The 11,226-nt window shown below is 39.4% G+C and overlaps 1 long non-coding RNA gene across 2 annotated transcripts in view; it reads left to right on the top strand.

Annotated features, from left to right (window-relative positions):
* The first annotated feature begins 1,453 nt into the window (after positions 1–1,453).
* LOC106929541 (uncharacterized) overlaps positions 1,454–11,226 on the top strand; it is a 47,828-nt gene continuing 38,055 nt past the window's right edge. For both annotated transcript variants that reach the window (XR_001420674.2, XR_001420672.2), the window contains exons 1-2: positions 1,454–1,565; positions 3,108–3,245. This is a non-coding gene — a long non-coding RNA (uncharacterized LOC106929541). The remainder of the gene's footprint in view (positions 1,566–3,107; positions 3,246–11,226) is intronic.

The raw sequence follows: 11,226 nt of genomic DNA, 5'->3' as shown, positions 1-11,226 counted from the left end.
TCACCTTGTTTTTTTTTTCTTCTTATCCAGTCTCTGTTTACCCTCTCCTCTGCTTTCTCAACAGCCTCTTTTACTTTCCTTCCTCTTAATTTGTCTTTTCTCCCTCTTTCCAGCATTCTTTGATGCAGCCAGCTTTTTACATCTTTGCTTTATTCGTTGTCCCCCCCACCCTTCCTCCTTTCCCTCCTCCCTTTGTTTTGTTTGCTTGCTAAGCGCTTACAACAGAGGAATTTTCTATTTTACTCTGTTGTTCACAGCAAATGGCTTACCTTGACTTCAGCCGCCTCGGCCTGCTGTGTTCTCATCAAAAAGTTATTAGTGCTTGGCAACAATTGAAGGGGGTCTTCTCACAAAACGTGGCTCTATTGAGCTCCGAGCCGCTTTGGACAGTTTCTTACAGTAGGTCTGGCCATTGAGACAAACAATAAATAAGAGCGAGGGACAAGGTGTCGCCCGTGGATCGTTAAAAAGTCCTTGTAGACATAGATAAAGGAAACCATTGATTCATAGAGCCTGGAGGAAATCCAAAAGAACTTTTTTTTTCTCTCAAAATATTCTACAGTTCTTCTTCCTTGCGTTATTTAAATAAAATTATTCGTTATTTTCAGTTGGGCTTGCTGAGGTAACAAAACACAACCTTTATTATCAATACTCCAATAGGATGAGCTGAAGAAGAATAAAAATAAATTTCTTTTTAGATAATTATAATTATGACTCCAACAGAAATCAACTTGAATTGTTCACAAAAAAGACACAAAGTCAATAGATTCCTCACCAAACAGGACCTGAAATCCAATAAGACTAGCTTATATGTAAAACTAACAATGCTGACAAAGACGACTTGCATTTTTGATCAAGTATCGTAATAGAATGTTTCACAATCATACAACACAACCATACAACATTAGTGGGGATGATGTTACTGTGTTTGATTGAAAATGTAGAAAAAAACTGTCTGTTAGCCATGTCACTGATCACATCAGTTAGCATATCCAACAAGTTTTTGAACTTTCCTGAAAGTTGAAGTAGTTGGGGATGTTTAGATTATATATTTATGATCTATCCTGTAGAGGGCTTCTAGTTTGTGTTGGTATAGTTTGCTAGGTATGTCTTTTTCTTGCATAGAGAGTAAATTATGATCGTCTCTCATCAGTGTATGTTCAGGTTCAATCAAAATAAATGCATTAGTGAGCATAAAACACAGAGAATAGTATGGAACTGGTTATCAACATACATAGAATAAATAAAATACATATAAGAAGCAGAAATGTTATGACCTGTACAGATTGCTTTAGGGCTCCGTGAATATTCCATGTTCTCTACGCTGCAAGAATGCTTGGGGTACAGTGAAAATGTACTCCATAATAAAAACCATTTAGTTACGCGATTGGATGCGTAACTAAATTGTCTAACACCGTGACTTCTGATTGGCTGAACGGATGACGCACGGAAATCAGGTCAGGAAGAACGCCAGGAAAACGTGAAAAACAGAAACGCCGAGCGAGACGCTAGGCCTCGAGTAGCAAGCTACAAATGGAGGAAAAAGAAAAAGAGACCGAACATAGGTAGGTCATATTTTAAGCTACGTCTATGTTTCTGGTTGTTGTACATGCTACGGTACATAAAACAGCGGGACTTGAAGAATCTTTAGCATGCCTTGTGTAGCTTCGCCAAACTGACGTAATGGGCGAGACGGCCATAGACATAATATAAGCATAGACGCCTCATGGACCGCTCCGGCGCAGGAAATACGGCGGCCATCTTGGAGCGGTATACCCTCCTACTTTGCTCAAGCAAAACAGCAGAAGATGCCTCAGCACTGAGGGATATTGTTGTTCTGGTCGATGGATTATTGATGCGAGGGCTCCACTGACAACATTTCACAAGTAAGATGGACATATTATTGTGTATATATTGTGATTAGAATATTATTTTACTGTATTTATGTCCACCGGCGAGATACCAGCTAATATTAGCTACAGTGCTTGGTGTAATACGGGTTCAGCCCCGCTGTGAAGGCTAACTGAGATTCTGTAAATCTAAAAACATTTATTATTCTCTAACATTGACTTAGATTATCTGACACAAGGGCCTATATTAGAAATGAAACAATATAACACATATTATAAAACTTATGTGTTATAACATTCACCAGCAAAGTTTACACAGGTGGTAAAGACTATTATTTATATTCTTTCACTCTGTCAAAAGTAAGATACATCCTAAATCTTCCGTTTTTGTTTTGAAAGTTTCCTAAAGACACGATGTAAGGAAGAAGAGGGAGAAATCTATAAAGAGACACGGATTCACTGCAGCACGGATGAATGTCACATCGGATTTTGGACCGTGTGTTAGCTTTAGTGGCTAACACACGGTTAGCCACTAAAGCTAACCGAGTCGGATTTTGGACTCAGCCGACGAGTCCAAAATCCGAATATATATATATATATATATATATATATATATATATATATATATATATATATATATATATATATATATATATACGTTTATATATATAATTCAGTATTAATTATTTATTTGTGCCATTATTAATCTTTATTTATTAGTGTTTGTATAGTTATATAAATATATATTGATATTACTAAATAATTTATTAAATACATTATGAACGGTTGTGTGCTTTGTAATATGCTCTTCATACATCGATATCAGAATATTCCATTCCTATTCTATTGTTATAGCCACTAAGCATATTTAAATATGATGAATTATGTATTAAAAACATACTTAAAAAAATACAATTGTTTATAAATGTTGCTTTGATAGATGTTTGAATATGGTTTACAGTAACAAAAAAGTGTGTTATGATCGATTAAATCCGCTGATACGTCATTGTGCCTGTTAAACACATAACGCTGACTGGAGTGGAGTACCGCTCCAAGATGGCCGCCCTAAATCTCGTCAGCGACAATAGGCGAGAGCGGTCCATGAGGCGTCTATCCTTATATTATGTCTATGGAGACGGCAGCCGCACGTGGTAGCTCTCCAGGAAACCCTGGTAGCTCGACTGGTAACGCTGAGCTTCATGTGAGTAGTAGACTTTGCTGCGTTTGTGGACTGACACTCCATGTCTTCCGGTGAAGACCAGATGGCGTTCCATGCTACAAGGTCCTCTGACAACGCGGGATACAGCAACATGTTCCGCCAGACTCCGCCTGTTGCTCTGTTCCATGTGGTTGGGTGGCGTCACTCAAGGTCATAGACCTTTCACCGCAGCTTATGTGAGTACTAAATCTATTCTTCTACCACACTGGAGTACGAAAGAGGCTTGCAACGTTAGGGCTAATGTGTGTCGAGAAGTCACACAGCTCTGATTTTGATTTGGGATTGAGTTTTAGCTACTTATTCTTCACAAGGTTGTGCAGGTGTGAAATTAGATTCACAGGTGTATTTTTATTAGATATGTTCTATTACAAAAATATGCTGTAGTTATTGAGGGAGGAAAATTGAAAGGGTATAATTGCTGTTTTATGTAAATGTTAGTGTTATTGAAGTAAGCTTAAAGTTCTAAGTGAAGCAAAACAGGTATTTTTGAAATATCCTTGTTAAAAAAAACTTAACTGCAATCTCCTTTATTTTTCTTATTTTAAAAATTGCTTTTATTACTCTTTTAGGTGTCCCAGAAGGGTCAACAAAATGGAGTTAGTCAGTTGTCTGTTTGCTGTAGATTTTTTTCTGTTGCCTTTTAGCTATTTGGTGTTTTTTTGTGGCTCTTTTCTTCTTGTTTGTGGGTTTTTTGCTAGTATTTTGTGGCCGTTTGCTGATGTGTGTTAGCTTATTTGTTGCCTTGTGGCTCTTTGCTGTTGTGGCTTTTTGCTGGTGTGTTGTGGTTCATGGTGTTGCTGGGGCCTTTGCAGTAATTGGAGTCAAAATTGCTTCAATCATACTTACCTCTTTATGGTGGTGTACAAGTAAAGCAACACAAAATCAAATATATCATTAATTTATTTTTTATTGTTTATTTGATTGGACAGACACAAGAAACTAAGATCAAGACAATCTGATACTTGTATCAAAGTGTTGGTACCAAAGAGCACCAAAACACTTGGTATTCTTTGCAATACCAAAGATCTTGATGGTCATCACTCCTACCACTGTCTCCATCCCATAACTTGTCAAAGGGACTCTCTGGGACCCTTCTGGCCTCAAAGGTCTTCCCAGAAAAAGTTACAAAGTGTTTCTGGAGACAAAGATATCTGAATTTCCCTTTGCTGTTAATCTTGCGACCTGTTCTTAGTTGGGCAGAAGACAGCATATCTCCTCTAGTCTGAGAACATGCCCAGATTTATCCCATATCTAGAGACCTGTTACTACAATATTTCCGTCTGAATTCAGAAAGTTAAATGCTTTGCTTCCTCTCTGCTTACTTTCCCACTTCCCTTTATAGTCTCAGTGGTTTTCTATTCCCAGGGTTCCACTCCACACGCCTGGAGTCCCTTGAGAACCATTCGTAGCCCTCGCTGGCTGGTAATAATGGCTTTCTAACGTCGTCTATTTAGACTGCAAGTTTCCATTAAATCTCACCATGGCATTGCAGTTCATATCCTTAATTATGCAGCAAATGTCCCCAAGGGAATATCATGGAGGCCACCACTCCACAATCTGTCCATATGGCACTTAATTAAAAGTTTTCTTAAGAATAAATTGTATTCAATTCAATTAAAACTGTAATGTCATACCAAAATAATGGGCATAGCCTCCTACAACGTGCAGCTCAGAACGCGTGCACAAAAAAAATCTTTCCCCCCCCCCCCCACCCTCCTCTCCATGTTTGCAATGGGAAAAGTGCATATCTGCCTTCCAAAAAAGCCCCCTACTAGAAAATATGCAAAAGGCAAATATCACCAAAGCCTCCTACATGCCACCAAGCCCCAGGCAACAACGCGCTTGAACAGTCGAGCTATTTCTAGATTCTACTCTTGGAATTCACACCATGACAAATGAACCTTTGGAGTTTGGAATTCCTATTTATCTGCGGCGCACAGAGCCTCTTGATTTGGGTGTGAAGAATAAAGGAATTATATGGACAAAAAAACAGACAACTTAAAGGATAAATGATAAAAAATAAATAAATAGATTGTGTGTGTGTGTGCTTTCCCTCTGGAGCCTGAGCTATTTGTTCATCTGATTTGAGGGCGTTTTGGGTGGGCGTGTCCTTATCATCTGGATGCTCTGATCTAACCAAAGCAATGCAATTTTTTATTTATTTATTTTTTTGAATAAGCTGCATCTGATATTGAACATCCCTGGCATAGATTCACAGCAAAAACCCTGCAGCATTGTCTCCAAGAAAATCTGTCTCCTTTCAGACAATAAATAACGCGTACTTGCATATATTTTTCCTGCCCTGAAATGCCTCAATAAGTGAAAACCTGCACGAGAGCCAACACTCGCCTGAAATAATCACAGATTTACTCCGAGCACCCTCTTGCCTAACCTTCCAATTACAACTTCGTCTTGCAGATGATGAGCATTGATTAGAGGACGGGGGGGAGAACAAAGTCCATTTGGTAAAGTAGGCCGCTGTTCCGCACACCCCATCTGCTGGGTGTGAGATGCTGACTTCATCTGTTGACAACGCAACGGTGACTAGGGAACCAGGGATGAGTTGATTTCCCTCTTTCGCTGGTTGAGCAGTGAAGGGCCCTACAGCGTAAACAAAGTGTTTTTCTTGTTCTAAACACAGAATCTTGGCTCGGGTTTGGCTTGGACTTGGCTGCTACGTGGATGCGTGTGTGTGTTTGTGTGTGACTCTGCTGCTCACTCAACCCCACTTAAAGGACCTGTTCAGTTTCTACAATGCAAATACCTCCCCAACTAGCCATTAACAGGTGACCAGCAGATGTAGAGTACAGTGCCTAGAATATGTTTTCACCCCCCTTGAACATTCCCACATTTTGTCATGTTGCAGCCACAAACTCCAGTTTTATTGGGATTTTAAAGGCCTATTTACACAACAAGGCAAAGACAGTAAAGCGAGAATATTGTGTTGCACTTTGGTTTCTTGTTGATGCAGGATAACAGCATTTGCAAAAATTTGACAACAGGTTTAAGAGTGAAACTTTTTAGAATCCCACTGTGACTCGTGTTCGTGTATACGCAAACCCAAAATATTCAGAAACGACGACATCAGTCAGTCTTGAACCTGCGACACCCGGTTTTTCACCCACGTACAACAACAACAATGGCGGACCTCCATGTTCTGTCGGAACAATGATGGCGTCGGATTACATCGGCAGATCATATGTGCCCCTCAGAACTTGTCTTCCTTTTGTTCCGGACTTACAAGCATGTGGTAAACCCCTGCATTGTGTCATTATAAGGTTTCACTGCCTCCTGCAGGCCGGGCTTGCACACTACAGCGGTTTACAGCGCTAGCTGTGTTTTCATTCCTCTGTTGTGCAAACTCAACAATTTTTCTTTTTTTTTGAACATTGTCTTACAAATAGGGTGTGAATGATAGCTCACCATGGAGAGATAATTGGGAGGAGGCTTCAAAAATATACTTTATTCTAATAAATAGAATTTTGAGTTGTTTGTATTCTAACCTAAAGTCAAAACTTTGTAGAACGACTTTTCATTGCAGATATAGCCAGTAGACTTTTTTGGGGGAAGTTTGACCAACTGCCACAGCTCTGAATAATGACATTCTCACAGCATGATACAACCACCACTCTGTTTCAGAGTAAGGGTTTCACTAGATCTTCTCAGAACTCCTTCCTCGTATTTTTGCCCCCTTCATAGCCATAAGAGCTACTTCTTCTGGAGTTCTTATGGCTTCCTCTTTAACAATGGCTTCGTTATGGGTTCTTTTGTAGATATTCAATGTTGGGCATATTTTTTTATAGCCTAACTTACTTTAAACATCATTGCTTATTCTGGTGTCTTCCTTGTTCTTCTTGATGTTTTTGCTCACCAAGTCTCCATAGCAAACTACTAAGGTCTTCAAATAACCTTTTTAATACTAAAATTAAATTACACACAGATGTATATTTGCTCATAAAGTGACTTTTGAAAGCAATTGGTTCTTTTGGATTTAATTTCGGAGATCCAAATAAACCAAGCCTGACGCTTGTGAACACCATAGCATTTTTCCTCCACTTCACAACATTGTAGGTTCATCATATGGAATCCCTATAAAATATACTTTTGTGGTTGTAAAGTTGAAGCGGTGCGAAGGCTTTTGCAAAGTACTGTAAAATCTACGCTTAAAATGGAAAACCACATCAGCGTCACCCAACACACGCACACACACACACACACACACACACACACACGATGCTGCGTTTTGAGTAATCATGCCTTTGATTAATCGCACGCTAAAGAAGGGGTGTGAATGGAGACGTACTTTTAAAAAAGAGAAGTCAAAGCTGAGGGTCAAACAATTCCTTTCAAATCGTCGCATCTATTTTCTGCCCACTGCCTACACAGAAATACTCTGACTCACTAAACGGAACGCTGAGTTTTGAGTTAATCACACCAATCAACACCTTAGGTCCAGAAAACATGCCTTTATATCACCGTGAGTGTTTGCTAGGATGTTTGAATGTTTGAAGGTAGATCCGGTGTTCCAGGCAGCATTGAGCTGCGGGGCCTCGACCTGCCCTACCCCCTCTGGAAATGTGGTGTCTTTAAAAAAAAAGAAACCTGGGGAAAGCATTGATTTGAAACCAGTAACAAATATTTTAGCCTGTTGAAGATGTAATTGATTTAACTTGCTGGTCAGCACGCTTTCAAATGAAAGGGAAAAGCAGAGGGAGAAATATCTGTGAGAGACAAAGAACGGCAGAGACTGGGGAAAGAAGGCACAAATGAATTTCATCCTCTGCTCTGTGGACATCTGATAACTCACAATGCGAGCCTGAGCGAAAACACTCGCTGTCAACAGCCAGTTTCACTGCACTAAGCCAGTCTAACAGATGTGCGCTCATCCAAAAACTAATGCAGATGCCACAGCTGCTGCTCCTGTGTGTGTGTGCAAGCAGGCTTCTATGTGTATGGCTATGTCAGGCATAGTTCGGCTGTGCCTTCATAGCTAAAAAAAAAAAAAAACACTTTTAAAAAAGAGGCATACATTTGCTCTTGTTGGATTTGATGATAATTACATTAGCAGATGAACACTTTCTTGGCTATTGTCCTGGTCTGCAGGGCTGATTCATGCTCACTTACAGGCCATGATGGGCTGCCCTGCACAGTATGTCTGCCCTTAGTGAAGATATATTTTGTTCTTTTAGGGAGTGCAGAGGTTCAGGGGGGGCATCCTGTGGCCAAGTTGAGATTCTCATTCTGGTTCAGATGCTCTAACCTCCCACTTTACAGCTCAGATAAAGCTGGGCTCCACTCCCAGCTGTTTGTTTCAGAAACAACCTAAAAGGTAAATGGACCATTAGTTTTGAAGTCACATGAGCTCTGACTTGATTTGATAGCTGTCAAAGTAAATTTTAGTGTTTAGGAAGGATACGTTTGGCTACACAAGATATGCGTTGCTAACAAACTGCAGTAATTGCGACATTTACAGCCATCTAGCGGTCAAGATGGAGCAGCCAAATGTACCTAAACATAGGCCTGTCATAATAAACAATGATTCAACTAATAATATTATAAATTTAAACAAGTTCAATTTTATTTCTTGTGTTTCTCTCTCTCTCTCTCTCTCTCTCTCTCTCTCTCTCTCTCCCCCCCCCCTCCATCTCAACTAGCCCATTTTTTGAAGGACATATTTGTTTAGAGACTTAAAAATTCATTGTATTAGTCGTTTCTGCTGTTTTGTTTATATACTTTGCATATTTAAAATGTCTTCCAGTTCCACTGTTAAATGGTTATTAGAATTGAAGGTTTATTGACCTTCTAGAATGTGTTCTTGGATTATTATGCCATTATATTTAGGGCTGAAACGATTCCTCGAATGATTCGAGTACCTCGATTACTAAAATTCCTCGAGGAAAATTTACCTGCCTCGAAGCTTCGTTAATTTATGTTTTATTAGTTAGCGCACCGTGTTCCGGCCTGGACTTCATTTGCGTTGCGCGGAGCTCTCACTTCCGCCTCTGAGTTGTTGACAAAAGCTAAGTCTCAGCGGCATAAAGTCCAATCTTCAAGATTGGCCCGTGGGGATTTTATTGATTGATGATAATGCCCGACTTTTTATCGTTTTTGGGGAACCAATAAGCATCCTTAAAATGACTGGGGAATGCCTGGAGTACGGCAGCATTTCTCCTCCGGGGCTGCTGGTTGAAAGCGAACGGCGGGAAGAGCGCTGAGGTGAGCAGATAGACTGAACAGGGCGGGCGGCTGAGTAGCTGATGCTTACCGTGTAAATGTAGCTTTACCGACGAACCGCACAATAAATTTCATATCCCGGTCTGAAGAAACGGGTGGCGGAGCGCATCGTACATGGCTGGTAGATGAGTTTCTGAGTGTGACCAGTGAAGGTGTCGTAAATATCCCGTATTGCTTCCCCCCGTGTTCGTCCCCCGGTCTAACGGTTCGTCAGTCCGCTGGTCTATTTCCTCCCCTCCACCCCATCTTACGTTCGTTCATTCGCCCTCTCCTCCCACTCCAGGCGGCATTTCCCGTATTTTCAAACCCAAAGCGTGACAGGTTAGGTGGCAAGGTGAGTTTAATTAATCTATTAAACTCACTGAAGATGAATACATAAACTAAAAGCTGGATTGTAGACATTTTTTATAAGCATATTTGTGAGCCTGCCTCTTTGTTATTAAATTCAATATAATTTCAGATTTTTCTATAACTTTTCTTCTGGTTAACTTAGAAAGTGAGCTATTATTGTTACAGGTTAGTTTTCTAAACTACAAAAAAGCAACTGTTAGGGATGCTCAAATATGAAAAATTGGACTGATATTGATATCTGATAGTAACACCTGTATTATGCCAGATTTACCAATATTTCATTTTATAATTTTTTTTTATCCGATTACTCGATTAATCGTAAGAATAATCGATAGATTACTCGATTACTAAAATATTCGTTTACAGCAGCCCTAATTATATTACTTGAAAATAATTTTAAGACAAAAATATGATCATTTATTGTAATATGTTTTGGGACAATTTATCACCTAGAAAAATTGTATTGTGACAGGCCTACTTACAAATTAGCCATTTACTGCATTTGCAGCATTGATTACTTTGCAGTAAAGTAATGTGATGTAGAAGGAAGTCTTTGCTGTCTCTTTGCTCTCTGTTTTTTCACCCATTCACCCATAAATGGCCAATACAAAGTACCTCATGAATGTTAGTGTATTTAATTGAGCCAGCTGATAAATGTTTTTTCATTGTCAATAATGGCCACACCAAAAAAAAAAAAAACACCACAATTTCACAGAGGTAGAATTGTGTTGGTGAGTGATGTGGAGAGTCAAAAAATGTTTTTTGGTAGCCACGGTAGTGGAGAGACAAATGAAAACACCGGCACCATAATTTTGGGTCGTCAGTGGCACTCCTCCACAGTTTGAGAATGGTGTTAAAGCGCACATTTTGTGTGTTAATCTGTGACACACATCACCCTGGTGATCATCTAGGAATGAGATGCTGAGAAAACTTTGAAATGGTGTATGAACTTTGATTTTTATATTCAAGTTGTCTTATAGACGTCTTTTATTTGAAAGGTATTTATGTCTATGTATGGCTCGTTGGCGGAAGCTTAAATAACATTACTACTATGATTAAAGTTTAATATGGAGTAAAATTAAATGTCTGAGAGGAATCATGATGCGGTGTGGCTTCAATTCCCCACCTCACCATCTGCGTCGCCAGATTTCTCGACTCCAAAACGAACGCAAGAGTCAGAGTTTACGCCACAGGCCGCATTTTCCCAGTCAAGTTTATATTTTATACATCACAACCTGCATGGAAAGTGATCTATAAAAGTGATCCACTTTTGGGCCCTGTTTCTTTTTTTGCACATGCCACGTTTATAAATGAACCCCCAGACCTTTGTTCAATTAAGAATCCTTAAAAAGACTTAAATTTGTCTTGGGGGAGCTGAATGCAAAAGTTTTATTTGAACAAATAAAATACATTGGAAGCCACTATAAAGAGGTACTCTTGTCAAAGAAATGAAGCAATTTGTTAAGAAAAACAGTCATTAATCAATATTTTTCTCTATGGTCCTAAATGTGACTGTCTCAACTAAATGACTCCTGATGAAAGTTAGAATTTTCAAATGGGTCTTTTCAATTA

This window comes from Poecilia mexicana, unplaced genomic scaffold (genome assembly GCF_051168715.1).
Source record: "Poecilia mexicana isolate PSO_F unplaced genomic scaffold, ASM5116871v1 scaffold_23, whole genome shotgun sequence".
Lineage (NCBI taxonomy): Eukaryota > Metazoa > Chordata > Actinopteri > Cyprinodontiformes > Poeciliidae > Poecilia > Poecilia mexicana.
The sequence above is the reverse complement of the archived record's forward strand: the minus strand, read 5'-3'. Positions and strand labels throughout refer to the sequence as shown.